This window comes from Dermacentor variabilis, chromosome 7 (genome assembly GCF_050947875.1).
Source record: "Dermacentor variabilis isolate Ectoservices chromosome 7, ASM5094787v1, whole genome shotgun sequence".
Classification (NCBI taxonomy): domain Eukaryota; kingdom Metazoa; phylum Arthropoda; class Arachnida; order Ixodida; family Ixodidae; genus Dermacentor; species Dermacentor variabilis.
In genome coordinates, this window is record NC_134574.1 from 18,412,675 (window position 1) to 18,433,250 (window position 20,576).

Here is a 20,576-nt window from a genome sequence, read left to right on the forward strand (position 1 = left end):
TACCGTATCTTCCGGTGTATAAGACGCACCCTTGTATAAGACGCACTCGCCATATATGAAGGCTCTCATTGAAAAAGTTGGTATATAAGACGCACCCGTGTATAAGACGCACCCCAATTTACCCACTTAGGCTAGTCAGGGTTAATTAAACACGCTTGATCGACCATCACCACTCAACCACTGAGCCACCGCGGCGGCCTGTGAGAAGTTCTTAAGCAACGATAAGTGATCGCAAAAGGCAACACTCACGCCATACCCGCCCACGTTTTAGCAAAAAAGAAAGAAAAATACGACGAAAGAACTCTCCCATATGTCCATAACAACATTTTATTTTTACTTAAAACCATCGAAGTCTTCATCTTCGGATGCGCTCTCAAAAAGCTCGCCCATTTCTGGAGGCAACGCGGCTGAAGCATTCTCTTCATACTCAGAACCGCTGGTCTGATTGTCGTCGTGCTCGGTTGGCGATGAAGCTAGCAGGCCAGCCTTCCGGAACCCTGCAGTTGTGGTTGCCACTCTAACAGCACTCCAGGCCTCATGGACCCACTTCGCTGTAAGAAGCGCGCCTCATGCGTCCAGTTGCGGTGTAGCTGTGCTCGCCTTCCGTCATCCACGCCTCCCAAATATGTCGCAAGATAGCTTTAAAGCTGCGGTTGACGGAAATATCTAAAGGCTGTAGAACCACCGGGTATTATTGTAGGGATACAGTTCTTCGCCTTGATTTGCCTCAGTGTCAAGTCAGTAATGTGCGCCCGCATGCTATCCATAATTAGAAGGCCTTTCCGGGAGTGAAAAAGTCCATCCGGGCGCTTCGAAAAGCACTTTTCGAGCCAAACTCCCATCATTTGCTCATCCATCCAGCCCTTCTGGTTAGTTGTGACAATAACACCAGGCGGAAAGCTTTCTTTTGGCATCGTTTTCCTTTTAAAAATTATCATCGGCGGCAGCTTTGTTCCGTCAGCACAGCACGCAAGTACGACAGTGAAGTGAGACTTTTCGTGCCCAGTTGTTCGTACTGTGACAGTCTTATCACCTTTCTGAGCGACACTTTTTGACATAGGGATGTCAAATGTTAGAGGCACTTCGTCCATGTTTACGATGTGGCTGTCGATGATGTTATTCTTTTCGACTTCCTTCTTCACAAATTCATGGAACTTCTCCACTTTCTCTCCGAAATGGTCTGGTAGTTGTTGAGACATTGTCGTTCGCGCTCTTATTGACAAGGCTTTGCGCTGCATAAATCTATAGCACCATGACGGCCCACCAACAAAATCAGCGGCACCGATTTCACTCGCCAAAGTGCGTGCTTTCAAGCGCAACTGCACGGTTGACAGAGCCCTACCTTGAGCCCGTTGTTCAAGAGCCCACTTGAGGAGCCGGTCTTCAAGTTCAGGCCACCGCGCCTTCTTCCCGCGGTCAGCCTTCTTTCCGCTCTTCATCGCCTGCAGTTTGGCGGACGACTGTCGCCACGTGCGAATCATCTTCTCGGTGACGTCGAAATGGCGGCCCGCAGCCCGATTTCCGTTTTCGGTAGCATACTCGACCGCAGATAATTTGAACTTTGCGGTGTAGCTCTTGCGCAACTTCGGTGGCATACTGTAGTAAGACCGAGCACGACAGGTGTAGGTGTGGAAAACACACGCCGAAGTCACCAACACAGACGTAATACGTACACGGTTGCGAAGTTGCAAAGAATGACTAAAAAAGAACGCCGGCTTGGCTTGTCTTGACAATGTCGAGAAGCGCGACTGTCGCCATCTTTGGGAATTTCACATTACTTTTGCTTGCGCCTCCGAAACGACCGCGTGTTTGCGATTCTGGAAGTCGTCATTCCCGCCGTTTCATAATAAAGTTCACCTAAAAAAAGTTGCGCACGGCGGTCCCCGTATTGAAGTATTAACCGTGCTACTACCGCATCATTGGTAGTGATATTTTTTCGGTGAAAAAAGCTTGAGCATGAACCTGAGTAATTTCTGAACCCCCCAAAAAAAACGAAAAATTCGCATATAAGACGCACCCTTGTATAGGACGCACCAGCAAGATTTTTGGAAAAAAACCGCGACTTATACACCGGAAAATACGGTACTTGGTGTCAGTGTTTGTTGGCTTTTTCTGATATATCCGTGTGGCCTTTTCTAAATTGAAGAAAACTGCAAGACGGTGTTTGTGTAAAAATGCATACCGAATTTCATGTTCTAGACGCACAAGATGGTCAGTAGTTGAACAACCCTTTCTATATACACACTGGTGGGGGTCTATAAGGTTTCTTGATTTTATAATAAATGAGAGTCTTATATTGATAATGCTTTCATATAATTTTGATAAAGTGCTTGTGAGGGCACTGGGTCTGTAGCTGCTTGCGGATGTTGGGGATTTACCGGCTTTTAGAAATGGAGCCATTTTCTACTCTTGCGGCATTGTACCCGCTTATGTTGAAAAATTTAGGGAAAGTGTCTACTGATGCTTGAGAGAGATGAGCCAGTATGGCGCAGTGAATACGGTCGTGACCTGGCGCTGTGTTTTTCCTTGCAGAAAGGACTGTTTCTTGTTGTGTGAGGGGGGAATTGTACGGTTCATTTGACGCGCCAGTAGTTGACAGCTTCTGTTTTCAGCAGACTGTGTGTACTGTAAAAAATCCTTATAATTCACTGAAGTGGATACAGCACAAAAATGTTCGCCAAGTATATCTGCCTGTGTTTGTATTCTTGTGTGCCTGGACTTGTAAGTAACGGTATTGTGTAAGATAAGTAATCTCCCCGAAACTTTCCAAACTGTTCCCACATTCGCTTAGATGTGACTGAACTGTTTATTGAAGATATGTATTTCTTCCATGAAGATTTTTCAGCCTGCATTCTGATAACTTGTGCTTTGGCTTTGGCCTGTTTAAAGCATAAGGGGTTGGTAAAGGTGGGGTGTCTTCATAACATGCCCCAGGCCCTATCTTGAAGCTGATTTGCTTCTGTGCACTCAGGAATCCACCAGGGGTAAATTTTTTTGCGCACAAGGCTAGATGTTAGAGATATTGCCTTTTCTACCTCTGAAATTAAAACCGCAGTGAAATTTTCATTAATTTCATTTACGCTGAGTTCATTCGAAAAGCCTTCTTCGAGTTTTTTATGTTTCACAAAAAGCGGCCAGTCGGCAAGATGTATTTTCCAGCGACGTGGCTTACAGTTTATGGTAGGTAATGTGAATGATAGCTTGATAAATGGCGGGGAATGATCACTTGCATATGAGGTGTCGAGGACTTCCCACTTAAAATCACTGAAGACAGACGGTGAGCAGAAGGCTAAATCGAGCCAGCTAAATTTGCGTGAGCTTCGTGAAAAATACGTTGGTGAATCCGAGTTTTAAAGACATATTGCTACTAGACAAAATAAAATCTTCGATTACTTGCCCTCTTTGGTCCGTTCTGTCGCTGCCCCAGAGGGCACAATGGGCATTAAAATCTCGTATTAAAACAAAAGGCTCTGGCTACTGGTGTGCTAGATTTTCTAGTTGTCTAGTAGTAAAATGAGTATGGGGTGGCATGTAAAGCGAAGAGATCGTGATGGTTTTATGCGATAGAATGGTGACGGCGACAGCCTCGAAATAAGTATTCAACTGAACATTTCGTGTAGGGGTGCCACCCTGAACGACTATGGCGACTCCTCCTGAGAAACAGCTAGAGTGTTTGCCGTCCCTTCGGACAATGGTAGAACCTTTAAAGATTTGACTTTTCTTGGGCGTTAAGTTTGTTTCTTGAAAGCAGAATTCCACTGGTGATAACTTATTTATAATGTATTTGATGTCACCTAGATTGTGAATTTGGCCTCTGCAATTCCAATGACTAGTAGGAACCATTTTATTGGAATTAAAAAAATTGTGTGAGCTTACCAGTTTTAGGTTACATGTATTAAAAAGTTCATTACTTGCATTAAGGGCGGTAACCGTTCAGGTCACCCGTCCCTTTCTCGGCAGAGTTATTCCTTCTTGGAGCGCTTCAAAGAGCGCGGATCATTTGGTGTCAATGACGCCGGGGTTTTCGAATCGACCTCCACCACGTTTTCCGAGGCGCTGGAAGGTCGAGAACAAGGCGCCGCGGCGCACGTCTCGGGCCGTGAGGTGCGGTTCAAATTTGGGCCCTGTGGCACTCCGGTCTGCCTGCCCGTCTTCGATAATGATGGAGCAGCACTGGCTGCAGCCACCAAGGGGGCGGATGGAGTTTCTTCAAGGATACCAGGCGTGGACCCTGTAGGCTCCTGAAACCGGTGTGGCGCTGCCCCCTGCCGCGTCACGCTGGCGTAGCTTGCTTGAGCTAAGTGCCCTAGCCTTTTCCTCGCTTTATAGAATGAAATCTTTTATTTACTGTGATTGCGACGATTTCTTTTTCTCTTTACCACCAAGGGCAGCTCCGCCGGTAAGCAGGATGATCGCCCTTGCAATTGACACATAGTGCGGGAGCATTCCAGTTATCAGAAGGATAGTCATTGGCACTACATTTCGCGCAAGTTTCTGTGCTTCTGCATGATACTAATGCATGCCCGCACCTCTGGCGCTTGAAACACCGCCTCGGGTTCGGTATGTACGGTCTGACGTTGATTTTCAAATATCCTGCGTCGAGTGAACTAGGGACAAGGCTGCTAGCAAATGTCAATGTTTCATGTTTTGTCGGGATCTGTTGGTCATTTCGTCGTAGTGTAATTCTCGGTACCTTAATTATGTTTTGCTCCTGAAATCCTTGGAGGAGCTTTTCATCACAGAGGTTCGGGAAATCTTCTCAAATGTAACTCCCCTGCTTGTGTTGAGTGAGCGGTGTGGGGAGATTGTCACTGTAATGTCACCGACACTGGTGAGTTCAGCGAGCTTTTCTACTTGATCTTTCTTGGTCAGTTGAAGGAGAAGGTCTCCGCGAGCCATCTTTGAGGCTTTGTAACCAGGTCCAATTGTGTTTGCTACCCATTTAGAAACTATGAATTGGGACAGTTTTCTTACGGCTTTGTTGCCTTCAGTTGCTTCGGTGCGGCCCCTTTTCAGAGGCCGATCTGAAAGCCGCGGGAACGCTTCTGCCGTTGGACGGTTTCAAAATTCGATGGAGGTAGTAGCGACCCACCACCGAGTCCTACAAAGAGACGCTACAGGTTAGAAGAGACCTGCAGACGCCAGCTATACACCGCCACTATAACCTGATCTATATACCCAAGGTTGTATATATTACACGCGGTTAACCCTTGCCGCCCGGAAATTCGGAAGTAAGAATAAACAAGTAGAAAACAGGAAAGATTGAAAGTGAGAGAGACTGAAAAAAGATTGACGAGGGGGACAGGAAAAGGCGACTAACGATTTTCCCCGGGTGGGTCAGTGCGGGGGTGCCGTCTACGTGAAGCACAGGCCAAAGAGGTGTGTTGCCTCCGCCGGGGGCCATAAAGGTCCGTACACCTGGCGTCGCCTCAACCCCCAGGACCCCCCTTTCCCCGGACACGGCTAAGCCGCGCACGGCTACACGCGGGACCGTCCAACCCTCGTGCGCTCGGGTACGTGGTGTCGCCTGCTCACGCCATTATTCAAAAGACTGGCGCAAAATAGCAGGGACACAGACAGAGAAGACGACAGGATTAGCGCTCGTCCTGTCGTCTTCTCTGTCTGTGACCCTGCTATTTTGCGCTGTATAGTCTTTTGAATAATGATGACACACCAACTAGCCGAACTTTCTGCCTTGATCGCCTGCTGACGCAGACGCCCCTGCGGGGAATACCAGAGAAATCAAGAGCTATGGGTTGCATGATGAGATAGTTTTAGTGTTCTGTGTGTGGTGGATGAATGTTCAATGAAGTGGAAAATTCTTTGCAAATGATTAATTGAGAATGTTTGCGCAAGCGTCACTTGGAATGACGTCACCTGACCCGTCTTTCAAGGTGATAAAGCTATCAGGTGACGGGTTAATGACGCACCAAAACTTTCTGACATCTATCGTAAGCAGTTCAGGTAATGTATGGGATAAGTAATTGTCTTTAGCGTTTTTAGTGCAGTTAAGTACACTTGATTGGCAGCGTTATTGGTTTCCCAAGTTATTTTACTTGCAGGGGATTTAGCTAAGCGACAAATACTTTTTTTCTGCTAGATAGGCGCTTTATATAAGAGTTTTACCAAGGGAATTGAGGATTAGAAGTGATGACGCGATTAGGAATGCACTTTTCGGTCATTAGGCGTACCAGGCCTACAAATATATCCCAATTTGACTGGGCCGAACGGTTATCAAAATCAACAAAAAAGCTAGAATAAAGGACGATAGTTCATTATTAATGGCTTTCTTGTAGTCGCTTATAACTTTCTTAACTTTTGAACTTTTGGGATAGCAGACTTTTAAACAGAATGTTAGTAAGGAATGACCACTAATACGAGGTAAGTATGTTATAGAGGAAGCAAGTTCTGGTCGATTAGCTAGGATTATATCAAGCGTGTTTGTGGTGTTGTTTGGTGATCTAGTAGGCTGAGTCACACGCTGGGAAAATGAAAAGAGGTCACCGAAATCTTTAACCTGAACAGAAAAAGGCTTTATGGTGGGTGGATGTGTCATCATCATCATCAGCCTGGTTACGCCCACTGCAGGGCAAAGGCCTCTCACATACTTCTCCAACTACCCCGGCCATGTACTAATTGTGGCCATGTTGCCCCCTGCAAACTTCTTAATCTCATCCGGCCACCTAACTTTCTGCCACACCTGCTACGCTTCCCTTCTCTTGGAATCCAGTCCGTAACCCTTAATGACCATCGGTTATCTTTCTTCCTCATTACATGCCCTGCCCATGCCCATTCTTTTCCTTGATTTCAACTAAGATGTCATTAACTCGCGTTTACTCCCTCACCCAATCCGCTCTCTTCTTATCCCCCTTAACGTTACACCCATTATTCTTCTTTCCATAGCCCATTGCGTCGTCCTCAATTTAAGTAGAACCCTTTTTGTACGCCTCCAGGTTTCTGCCATGTACGTGAGTACTGGTAAGACACAGCTGTTATACACTTTTCTCTTGAGGGATAATGGCAACCTGCTGTTCATGATCTGAGAATGCCTGCCAAACGCACCCTAGCCAATCATTATTCTGATTATTTCAGTCTCATGATCCGGATCCGCAGTCACTACCTGCCCTAAGTAGATGTATTCCCTTACGACTTCCAGTGCCGCGCTACCTATCGTAAGCTGCTGTTCTCTTCCGAGACTGTTAAACTGTACTTTAGATTTAATATGTGGGTCATTCCACGCCAACTGTCCCAACCTTGGCGCTGGACCATCAGCGATTTCTTTGAAAAAAATTGAGGACTATCTATTTAAAGCAAGAAGTCTTTCTGTAAAACATTTTTGCGAAAAAAGAATTTTCCGCCCCGCTAGGAACATCTGAAGTTCTTTAGGAAGCTCGAAAGTATGAGTTGTAAAACGCATTGTCCAAAAATTTTCTCTTCTTAAATTAGGCACGCACACAATTTTCCCTTGAGAATTAAGATAGGCTTTTCGCTTAAAAAAGGTTTTATCGATCTTTACGTTTCCGTGACTTTTTTATACGGCACTAAATATGCAAAATTTGGTGCATATTGGGAATTTTTTTGCAGAAAGACAACTTTTACCTGAAGGTTATATTTTATAATAACTAATTGCCAGCAAGTTGTACTCTAAGTGAAAAATAATTTGGGACGAATATAACGTGAAATGGCCTGTACAGCTGGCGACAAAGTTGCAAAAAAGTTAATTTTATCCTATGTTCAGACGTAAATTTAGCATTGAGGTGGTCGGGGTAAAAATACGCTACATAGTGTATTTATTAGAAAAACTCATTGTCTACAAACTGAGAAAGTTTTATCAAATTACTTTTTGTTTTAAGCAAGAAAATAATTTTTGAATTTGTGTTATGCCGGTCTGTGCGCTTGCACGTGTTTCCCCTTCGTAGGAAAGCGTCCTAGCGGTAAGTAGAACTTGCGTGGACGCAAAACTTTCTGAGTCGATGGAGGAACATCTAGACAAGATAATCAGCTCCTCAAGTGTTTATTTGAATGCTTTATTAGAAATTATTAGTCTGGCCAATAAAAAACGCGAGCCCCAATTGAACGCATTTAACCGGATGTCGCCGTACACCAACGGCCTGCACATCACGCGGCATCGGAAAGTTACGCCGGTGAGTACAGAGGGCAGTTATGTACACTAAGATTTAGAAATGGGTGAAAACTTTGTGATTAAGAAAAGAATTTGTTGCTTTATTACGGCAAATATGTAGCAAATATCAGCCAACACAATCGTGTTCTAGCGACCATGTTTCTTCTGCAAAAAACAAGTAGCAGACGAAACTCTACGATGCTCTAGTAGGCAGACGTCCTAGCAGACATCCTTGGATCATTGCAAAGCAAGGCTGTGCAATTTTGCTAACGAGTGCTGGATATCCTCTGTGTGGCTTGCACATTGAGCAAAGGCGGCTCTTCAGTCGGTGATATGTAGCAGTTGTGCCATTGGAGAAGCTCTATTCATGACATTACCTGTACTTGTCACACTTTTGTGAAGGCCCTTCTATTTTGTCATGGAAGCGCCTACTCTTCCTTTGACACCACGCTACGAGGGCGCTAACGAAGGTATGTTTTTTCTTTCGGAGAAACCTACGCTATTGAACACACGACTTTATTCTTAATATCTGGTCTTCGAGCAAACTTCATAGCGTTGCGATGACTTTCGTTTACTAGCACCTAAACAATTGCTATTTGTTTGAAGTGGTCTATGTCGAGCGTCGAGATTTCATTCATTTAGCATTCGCGCATGCATTACTTTGTGAAACCAGCATATAAAACCCTGAATGGCCTAAAGACCAAAAGCGACGAGACACTGAATACGTACTTTATATCGATTGCTTGGTCTTGTTTTTATGAGTCCACTAAGGATATTTTAAATAAATGAGAGCATCATGTTAATGGAGTGACATAACATGAAGTCTATAAACAGAAGTTAGTGAAGTATGTTGTGTATTGATCACATAGTTACGCTAAATAATAGTAAGTATGACTGGCATAGCAGTGCACCAATGAGAAAAAATAGAAGCCTGAGAACACATAGTCAAAAGTTCATTCTCAAATAATCACGTTTTCGTTTAGGGACAAGGCTTATTGGCCTCTCCGTTAAAATTTTCTTCACTATGGCCACTATGGCATTTATTTTGTGGTTTATTTTTTCAGACAGTACTGCTTCCACACGCGCCTATTTTTTTACGAAAACAAATAGAACTTTTGTTTTATATAGTACACTAGTCTATACACATAATTACCTGTAATTTCACATGTAATTACGTAGCCATTCGTGATTAGTTCATATCACGAGAAGGGGGCAGTGCACGAACAGAAAACGCAGAGCAGAAGGAGTACACTAAACACATTTGCATACCGTCTTTGTGCATGGCCCACGTCTCAGTAGGAACGGATGCACAACTAGCCAATTAGATGTATTGCTGGACTCTGTAATTAGTAGCATCACTGTAACAGTCTCCTCGCTATCGCTTAAACTGCTATCTCTAGTGGCGACTGACCGAATGCCTGCCAGTGAAGACGCGCTCTTGTCTAAGAGTACCTTTCTGAACCCAGGTGTTAAATATTATTATTGCATTCAATGTATATGTAAATTACATGAACTGAGTAGTTATATTGCACTCGTATCCGTAGCGGAGGGACGCAGCTTAGTTTCTATGGCATTGCCCAGTTGAGATCAATCAATGTCTTGGTTTCGAGCCCCGCTATAGAGGCTGCATTTCAGTGAAGGCAATATGCAAGAACACTCGTGCAGTCGGTCAAAATTGTTGAGTAGCACCCCTACCGCACGCCCCACAATCAAGTCGTTGTGACTGCATGTAGCCATGTCTTTTAGCAAGGTTTTCAGCAGACTGATGACTCGTTAGGTTCTGCACGAGACTTCACGTGCTACTCAAGTCAAAAGCGATTATAACTTTGTCTCGTATTCGCTGAATAAAAAGAGTGAGTAGATAAATATATCATAAAATTATACACGCCACTGTTTCTTTTCACAGGTGTTTCGCTTCCACCGTGCTCCCTCGGACCTAATGGATGCCACAAAATAACTCAGACTAAGCAGAAGTACATAGTCAATGTTCAGGACCTCACCGAGCCGCAACGCCGCTTACTTACTCTTCGAGCAAAGCAGAAGCAAGGCATCGACACAGTATGTGGCCATCATTACATGGTGTACTTTAAGAAGTACACGTCGCTTATAGCATCAAAATGGTGCTCAAATCCATTTCTGGAGCATAATAAGAATTTTCGGGGGACTTCAGTGATCACAATGTCTCTTGTGAACATGCAACCGTCCTTGGGATTAATTCCAGGAGAGAGGCTCTGTCAGCGCTGTCTCCGTCGTTGTTACCACTCAAGACCAAGAGAGACCCCAGAGCAACAATCGCTGGGAGTTGATGTGCAAGTTGAAGATCAGGCAGCAGAGTCTCCAGCGGATGACCTACCGGCGATAATTCCAGATGCCGTCAACGAGGCTCTCGTAGCCGTAGGTGCGAGCCCTCTTAGAAGAAAACGGGCATGGGGGCGCAGAGAGATTTATGTACAGAACAAAGCAAAAAAACTGCGAATGAATTTGAAGGAAACAATGCGCACCTATCTTGGTCTCAGCGAGACATCCACAGCAGTGAAGGAAACGGAACAAGACATTCTTCTCGATGACTACGTGTCATTAATGAATGAACTAAAGAACAAATTCATGCAAGATGGCCCCCGCCAAAATAAAATCCAGATTCTAACATTGGCTCCGCAATCCTGGTCGTGGAATAAAATTATGAGCTTCTTTGGCGCATCTGAGCGACAGGTACGTGAGGCATTGAAACTCAAGTCCAATTCCGGAGTCCTGAGCGTGCCGCCACCGAAGAAAGGTCGGCCTCTAAGCAAAGAAGTTACTTGTTCGATCCAACAATTTTATGAGGATGAGTCAGTGTCCCACTGCCTTCCGGGAAAAAAAGACGTGCTGCGTGGTCGTCAAAAGCGTTTGCTGTTAATGAATTTAAAAGAAATGTTCAAGAATTGGAAGGAAACGTCGAAAATGACTTGCGGTTTTTCTACGTTTGCCAGCCTTCGACCCGCACATTGCGTGTTAGCAGGAGGATGTGGCACACACACCGTATGCGTCTGTATGCAGCATCAAAATTTTAAGCTTATGCTCCACGCTTCTGGATTGAGAGAGACCTGCGAGGAGCTACTGGGAAAAACAGTGTGCCAAGTAGACAGTGAGCCGTGCATGTTAGACGACTGCAGCAGTTGCCCAGGGACAAAGCACATCGAAACTCTGCTCAAGAACAGCTTGAATCTTGACGCCGAAGAGAACGAAAGCATAGTGGTTAAGCAGTGGGTGAGCGGCACGCGGTGCAGGCTCGAGTCACTTCTGCTTTCACTTGACGAGTTCTTCGAAAGGTTCTTGGAGATGCTGAAGAAACTCAAAGGTCACCATTTTGTTAACAAACAACAAGCACACTATTTTAGACAGTTGAAAGCAAACCTAAGCAACAATGAAGCAGTCGTGTTAATGGATTTTGCCGAAAATTATCATTTTATAGTACAGGATGCGCCACAGCAGTTTCACTGGGTCAATATGCAGGCATCGTTGCATCCAGTAGTTATTTATTATCGAGCCACGGAAGGCAGTTGTGATCCAGTTTCCATCATGTCATTCGTTGTGATTTCTGACAGTCTCGATCACAACACAACTGCCGTCTTTGCGTTCCAAGAAGCAATACTAAAAATAGTCAGACAAGATTTTCCTGCAATCACCCACATTCACTATTTTTCCGATGGGGCTGCTTCTCAATACAAAAACAGAAAGAACTTCATCAATCTTTGCCACCACAAAACAGATTTTGACATTTCAGCCGAGTGGAACTTTTTCGCTACTTCACATGGAAAGAGTGCTTGTGACGGCGTAGGAGGAACAGTGAAACGCTTAGCAGCGAAAGCAAGCCTACAAAGACCGTATGAAGATCAGATTTTGACACCGCACCAGCTCTTCACGTGGACACGAAATAATATTCTCGGCATCAGGGCAATATGGGTACCAAAAAACGCTATCGATACAACAAAGCTTCTCCTCGCCGAAAGGCACAAGCATGCGGTTCCCATCAAGAATACTCGCAAGTACCACTACTTCAAGCCCACCTCAAAGCATGCTCTTCAAGTTGGTCTGACTTCATGCTCAAAATTGAAGGAAATCATTATCTCCAGAGAAAATCCATCTGCTTGAATAGTTCGTCCTCCACACGCGATGGTTTGAGCGTGTTTGCAAAAGGAGCAGTTCGCCATGAACAAAAGCAGTGCAGAATCGCCTGAGTACGTTGTCGCACTTATTTGTCTGAAATGCGCTGCACACCACAGGCCAATTTATTTTTTTCTGTGCTCTCTTTTCCATGTGAGAGTTGTCCACCCTGGGAGGCGCATTTGTTATTGCAAGACCTCGGATGCCATGGAGGAAAGAAACAAAACACGAGTGGCCTGACGTCACGTTTTGGAAGCCTGAAGTGCACCCATGTTGGTGTGCTATCTTCCTTTGCGCCTCAAATGAGTGGTTCTGCACCTCGATGGAGCAGATGGACGCGAAGTTTGAACTTGCGTTGTTACGAAGCGCCGGAAGTGTGTGCTGCCGACGCGGGTCAAAACAATGCCTACGAAACTTCTCCAGCAGTTTTAGCGAAGCAGACGCTCTTGTTTTTTCCGTGGCACGTTGAAGAAGACCACGAAGACCCGCGCCATGATTGCTTGAGTGTGTGTTGCTGGCTGACACTCACCCTCACAGACCCAAACACAACTTTCATGCTTACACACCACACTCCAAATGCAGCTTTTTCCGTGAACAAAATGTGCTGCGAAAAAGACACCAGCGTAAAAATCTTATCTAACTTTTCAGAGACCGAGAACAGCAGCAAAAGCTTCGGGAGTGTAGTTGCTATGGCAATGTTGACATTTGGGGTACCAATCTCCGTGCTCTTTTGTGAAAAACAGCACGTGACTTCCGCCACACTCTCTCCAATACGTTCATGCAGGTCGGCGTCTCTCCTGGGTTTCTTCCATGTCGGATGCAATAAACAATTGCGAAATCAATAGCATGCGTTTTTTATTCCTGCGTTCCGACATATGAAAGAATGAGTGCGACCACTCTAAACAGGCATATACAAAAAGACTATTAAGCACAACCGGGAAGAAAAGTATCTGATGCCCTTCTTATTCTATAACGCAAAAGTGGGACACTAAAAAGTGTAATCCTGCTGCAGGCGGATCTGGATGAGTATTTCCACGCTTCAGCATATATAGTCTGACTTCTCTGGCAGATATCACCAATAAATGTTCTGATGTTTTGCTAGAGCCACTACAGAAATACATTGTAGTTGTAGGTACCGGAAATGTTTGCACTTGAAATCTCCCTCCTTTTATTTAAACCAATTATTGCGGCCTGCCAATGCCTAAGAGACGTCAGTCTTACGTTATTCTGAACATTGCTGCAAAAAGACCATCAGGGGAAGTGCAAGCATTTAAACATACTACGTTTCGTGTGAAAAAATATAATGCATCTGAGGAGCATAGGAGCGTGTTTTAGGATTAGAGCCGCAACCTTTTTACAGTCGATAACTCGAACGAGCCTTCCCATTTTTTTTCTTAGGTTATCGCAGACTGGATGTTAAATCCTGCGCTTCACAAAGGTCAGCGGACTGCCTCATTCGGTCTGTATTTAACATTTAACTACAAGTAAGACAAAGAAGGCGAGCAGCTAAACGTCTTTATTTATTTTCATCATCTTTTTAAATGCAGTATGAACTTAATTAAGCATGCCAAAACATTTAATGACGAGTCGGCATCACTCCTTTAACATCGTTGCCAACATGGTCGCTAGAACACGATTGTGTTGGCTGATATTTGCTACATATTTGCCGTAATAAAGCAACAAATTCTTTTCTTAATCACAAAGTTTTCACCCATTTCTAAATCTTAGTGTACATAACTGCCCTCTGTACTCACCGGCGTAACTTTCCGATGCCGCGTGATGTGCAGGCCGTCGGTGTACGGCGACATCCGGTTAAATGCGTTCAATTGGGGCTCGCGTTTTTTATTGGCCAGACTAATAATTTCTAATAAAGCATTCAAATAAACACTTGAGGAGCTGATTATCTTGTCTAGATGTTCCTCCATCGACTCAGAAAGTTTTGCGTCCACGCAAGTTCTACTTACCGCTAGGACGCTTTCCTACGAAGGGGAAACACGTGCAAGCGCACAGACCGGCATAACACAAATTCAAAAATTATTTTCTTGCTTAAAACAAAAAGTAATTTGATAAAACTTTCTCAGTTTGTAGACAATGAGTTTTTCTAATAAATACACTATGTAGCGTATTTTTACCCCGACCACCTCAATGCTAAATTTACGTCTGAACATAGGATAAAATTAACTTTTTTGCAACTTTGTCGCCAGCTGTACAGGCCATTTCACGTTATATTCGTCCCAAATTATTTTTCACTTAGAGTACAACTTGCTGGCAATTAGTTACTATAAAATATAACCTTCAGGTAAAAGTTGTCTTTCTGCAAAAAAATTCCCAATATGCACCAAATTTTGCATATTTAGGGCCGTATAAAAAAGTCACGGAAACGTAAAGATCGATAAAACCTTTTTTAAGTGAAAAGCCTATCTTAATTCTCAAGGGAAAATTGTGTGCCTGCCTAATTTAAGAAGAGAAAATTTTTGGACAATGCGTTTTACAACTCATACTTTCGAGCTTCCTAAAGAACTTCAGATGTTCCTAGCGGGGCGGAAAATTCTTTTTTCGCAAAAATGTTTTACAGAAAGACTTCTTGCTTTAAATAGATAGTCCTCAATTTTTTTCAAAGAAATCGCTGATGATCGAGCGCCAAGGTTGGGACAGTTGGCGTGGAATGACCCATGTATATTCCATATTAAATTAGAAAAATTGATATCGCCGAGCAATAATAGCGGTGTTATGGGAAAACGCGAAAAAAATAGATTAATAGCATCGTGTAACTCTCCAGTGAAAGTGGCAGATGACGAGGGTGAGCGGTAGCAAACGGCAAGGATTATCTTTGTGTGACTGAGAGTTAGGTAAGCCCACGTGGTTTCATGTTCAGTGTTAACATCTATATGAAATGATGGAATATCTTTAGAAATTACGACATGGACGCCTCCTCGACGTGCAGATCGGTCACAGCGATAGATATCGAAATTGCCGGCGCCACAAAAGGTATCGTAATCATGTAGATGTGCAGGAAGCTAAGCTTCTGTCAAGACAATAATTTTTGCATCGCATGTGTCGATTGCTGAAGATAAATAATGAAATTTATTCACAAGGCTTCTGATATTTGTAAAAAGAATGGGCAAGTAAGGTAAAGCTGTTTATGATGTTAGGCCACAACCCCTTGCGCGTCCCTATTGTGACTCACGTAATCTGTAATGTGCCAGATGCATTCTGTGCTCTTTCACGGACGCTATCGGTAGACGCGTCGTAAATGTAGCATTTATTGTTCAGAAACAATTTATTGTAGTGGAGTGTAAAGTTGGGGGGACCGGGGTGACTGGTACCGAACTCGATTAACTTTTTGCGAGCAATACGGGTGTGAACCGAGAAGCCTTCGCAATCGTAAGGTTTTTTCGTTTGAATTGACCGCGCAGCGCGAACACTTTCTCCCGTGTTTTCGAATGTGAAAACTTTGCAACTATGGGACGACACTTCTTAGGATAGAAAGGGCCGAGGCGATGTGCGCGATGGAGTGCGTCATCTAGAAATGCATCGCAGCAGAATTTAATCGTTGATATTAACTTGCGCTCCGTTCCTTCTCACGATTCTTTGGTGTCAGGGATGCCGCGATATATTAGGTTGTCACTGTGCTATCTGTCTTCAAAGTCAAAGGGGCGTAAGTCAAGCGCTTCCAAACGACAGGTCGTTCTGTTTACCTTCACATGTACGTCCGAAATTTCTGTGGTTATGTGGTCGAGGTTTTTAAATTTTTCTTCCAGTAAATCTAAGCGATTTTGGAGACTGCAGTATTTTTGTTTCAATGTGTTTCTGGTCATTTTTATTGACTTCACGTCAGCAGCTAATTCGCATTGTGTTTTGGAATGTTGAAGCGATCGAATGCGAAGATCTTTAAGCAGTTTGAACAAAACGTTCATTTGTTCTGAAGGATCAAAATGAAGCGATTCAATATCGAGCAGAGATTCGGAACGTGTGCTCGGTCCAGGATTAGTCTCGACATTCCGCCAACGTAATAACAGTAGGATGGCAGAAAAACAGTCGTACACTGTGTCACGTAGCACCTGTGGATATGGGAACATTACCAATTAGCGATTATCAGATTTTTTCCTCATTAAGAGGGGCAATTATGCGCATCTGCATAGTGAAAACAATACGATTAGGAGTGGTGCCGCAAGCACTGTTCCCGTGTCCACTGTGGTGTTGGTGTGGCATTTCAGAGAATTGCGTGTGCTGCTGCGGACACCTTTGCATTTTCTGTGCAGTGTGAGGTTGTTTGTACAGGTGTGTTGTACGGCATGCGTGCGCTCAAATGGGTGTATGTATATGTGTTTGCATTTGTAGATGACTCGTGGCTTTCCGTGGGTTCTCCTTCTTTCCTGTCGTCGCGAAACGACGAACTAGATGCAAAGCGGGGTCACATCTGTAATGGGATACCGAATAGTTAATTGTGCTTTGATGTTTTGTTAGGCTAAAGCTCGTTCATTCGTGACCTCAGGATGTAAGCTTATGTGTTTTGACATCTGTGCCTCTGTAAAGGAAGTGACTAAATCAGCACGCACTGTGTTAGTGCGACTTACGCAAAGCTTGCTTTCCTTCGTCTTATGATAAACCGATCTGTCTAACATGCGTAGCGTCTATTCTAATGATTGTGACCTGTGCCGCAATTTGTTTATGAACAGTACAATTGAATTAAATCTTAGAGATACCTGCCTTACCTTCTATAAATGGTGCAAATATATTGCTAACTTCCACATGCGAGGTTGTAGCGCCTTTAAGCTGTCGGAGCTTCAAGTTTAATTAGAACCTGGTATCAAATCGCGCGCTCTAGAAAATTTAGTTTCTGCTTGCGAGTCGCGTTGCTTAATCAGTAGTTTAATTTTCTCCAAAGTAAAAAAAAATGGTACGTGCGTGTGTGCTGTCATTTTCATTTAAGATGGTTTGCGCTTATTACTTATGCCGATTTAAATTGGCTTATCTAGTCTTTTGCAGTATGTCGTACTGTTGCCATGTTGCTTCTTTCAACCGTATTCTGTTCCTTGGGTAAATGTATTCATTTTTTCCCTGGCTGCTAGGATGCGTTTAATGTGCTGTGTTTGTAAGGTATTTGGGCATATCCTTACTGAATTTATCGAATATTTTACTCCCCATAATTTACGCGATCGGTTGTAGTTTTTGATGCCACGAGTCGCGACGAAGCACGACTGCCGTGCTCCACACAAAGATCTTTTTTTTTTAAGCTGAAGCGGACTGATTTATACGCTCGTATGTATTTCCAAGTTCGCGAAGAAATGCACCGCGCTCAATATCCCAGTAGTAGCACCACATTTACTTAAATGCTTTTTTTACGTAAACCAATAAATAGTTATTGTATTTTGTGAATTGTTTGGTGGCATGCAGATCGATTATACTACGCGTTTGGACGGTCGACTTTTCCGCTCCGACCAACCTTCGTATTGACTGTTGCCACTGAGATACGGGTGCGCCAAGGCAAAGCCTGCACATTGTCGCGAGAAAAAGTGCGCATATCTCGCAAAATCTGAGTTGGCGCGATGCTCGTGCAGCCGCCGCTTCGGGCGACAGTAAAAAAAAGACATGCTGCGAAATTTGTCCGGAGCTGTGTGTATTTTTGGGCTTCGTGCAGTAAGAGCTGTGTGTCGACAAATGGTGGTATCGCATCGATATAGAATAATTTTGCGTTACGAAAAAGTACTAACAATAAGGCCAGCCACTTGTAGGTATCTCTCTTTAAAAATGCATTGATACACTGCGATAGCTATGCGTGGAACTCTAGGCAGAGCATTATTCCCGCCCGTGTTTGCGTGTTTCACGGGCATTTACGCATGTCTTTGTATTTATTATCCAAAATGCGTATTTACTAACGTTTTCACCGATTTTGGCCTATGCACGTACACGTTGTCAATAGAGTTACCGCTATTAATTTTACGCTCTATCCTTGATTTTTCCGAGACGTACGTGTAGACGCTGTGACAGGCTACCAAGTACTCGTATTTATAGTAGGTACAGTCATTTGGGATCTTTATATAGAAGATATGAACGACAATATTATGCGCATCATTAAGGAGTGTGCAATAGAAGTCGGTGGTAACTCCGTAAGACAGGATGCCAGATAGTTATCGCAGGAGACGAAAGATTTGGTTCAGAAACGCCAATGTATCAAAGCCTCTAGCCCTACCGCTAGAATAGAACTGTCAGAACTTTCCAAGTTAATCAACAAGTGTAAGACAGCTGACATAAGGAAGTATAATATGGATAGAATTGAACATGCTCTCAGGAACGGAGGAAGCCTAAAAGCAGTGAAGAAGAAACTAGGAATAGGCAAGAATCAGATGTATGCGTTAAGAGACAAAGCCGGCAATATGATTGCTAATATGGATAAGATAGTTCAAGTGGCTGAGGAGTTCTATAGAGATTTATACAGTACCGGTGGCACCCACGGCGATAATGGAAGAGAGAATAGTCTAGAGGAAATTTACCTCCCACAAGTAACGCCGGAAGAAGTTAAGAAAGCTTTGGGAGCTATGCAAAGGCGGAAGGCAGTGGGGGACAATCAGGTAACAGCAGATTTGTTGAAGGATAGTGGGCAGATTATTCTAGAAAAACTGGTCACCATGTATACGCAATGCCTTATGACTTCAAGCGTACCGGAATCTTGGAATAACGCTAATATAATCCTAATCCGTAAGAAAGGGGACGCCAAAGACTTGAAAAATTATAGACCGATCAGCTTACTCTCCGTTGTCTACAAAGTATTTAATAAGGTAATCGCAAATAGAATGAGGAACACCTTAGACATGTGTCAACTAAAGGACCAGGCAGGATACCGTAAAGGATACTCAACAATAGGCCATATTCACACTGTCAATCAGCTGATAGAGAAATCTGCGGAATATAACCAACCCCTATATATAGCTTTCATTGATTACGAGAAAGCGTTTGATTCAGTCGGAACCTCAGCAGTCATGGAGTGTTTATGGAATCAGGGTGTAGACGAGCCGTATGTAAAAATACGGAAAGCTATCTATAGCGGCTCCACAGCCACCGTAATCCTCCATAAAGAATCAACAAAATCCCAATAAAGAAAGGCGTCAGGCAGGGAGATACGATCTCTCCAATGCTATTCACAGGGTGTTTACGGGAGGTATTCAGAGACCTGGATTGGCAAGAGTTGGGGATAAGAGCTAATGGAGAATACCTTAGGAACTTGCGATTCGCTGATGATATTGCCTTGCTGAATAACTCAGGGAACCAATTGCAATGCATGCTCACTGACCTGGAGAGGCAAAGCAGAAGGGTGGGTCTAAAAATTAATCTGCAGAAAACTAAAGTAATGTTTACTAGCCTCGGAAGAGAACAGCAATTTATGATATGTAGCGAGGCACTGGAAGTGGTGAGGGAATATATCTACTTAGGACTGGTAGTGACCGCGGATCCGGATCATGAGGCTGAAATTATTAGAATAAGAATGGGCTGGGGTGCACTTGGCAGGCATTCTCAGATCATGAACAGCAGGTTGCCATTATCCTTCAAGGGAAAAGTGTATAACAGCTGTGTCTTACCAGTACTCGCGTACGGGGCAGAAACCGGGAGCTTGTGAAAAGGGTTCTACTTAAATTGAGGATGACGCAAGGAGCTATGGAAAGAAGAATGATAGGTGTAACGTTAAGGGATAAGAAAAGAGCAGATTTGGTGAGGGAACAAACGCGAAGTAATGACATCTTAGTTGAAATCGAGAAAAGGAAATGGGCATGGGCAGGACATGTAATGAGGAGGGAAGATAACCGATGGTCATTAAGGGTTACGGACTGGATTCCAAGGGAAAAGGGAAGCGTAGCAGAGGGCGGCAGAAAGTTAGGTGGGCGTATGACATTAAGAAGTTTGCAGGAACAACATGGCCACAAATAGTACATAACCGGGGTAGTTGGAGAAGTATGAAAGAAGCCTTTGCCCTGCAGTGGGCGTAACCAGGCTGATGATGATGAAGCCGCGTAAGCCGACAAAAGCACGTGTTTTATACATATCCAAAAACAGATTAGAACAGACACTTTCTATACGTTTACGCTAAACGTTCCGAAGTAGTCTGCTGACGACGTTTTAAAGCTGTCTTAGCAAGGTGTCTCCTAGCTGTCTTTCTCAGAACGTCTTCCAGACGTGCGCCAGAAGATGTCTTGTCGCCGTCCTAAATAGTTGTTGACGTTTTAGTTCTTTTTGGCTGGCCAAGACGTCTGCGCAACGTCTTGCGTTCAGTGGGACTAGTGTGCCGTTTATGCCGGGGACGTGTCTATCCAACTTT

General features: G+C 43.9%; 1 protein-coding gene across 5 annotated transcripts in view; it reads left to right on the forward strand.

The window, feature by feature from the left end:
* Sirt2 (Sirtuin 2) overlaps positions 1 to 20,576 on the forward strand; it is a 376,779-nt gene that overhangs the window by 334,630 nt on the left and 21,573 nt on the right. The gene's annotated exons all lie outside the window — the stretch shown is intronic.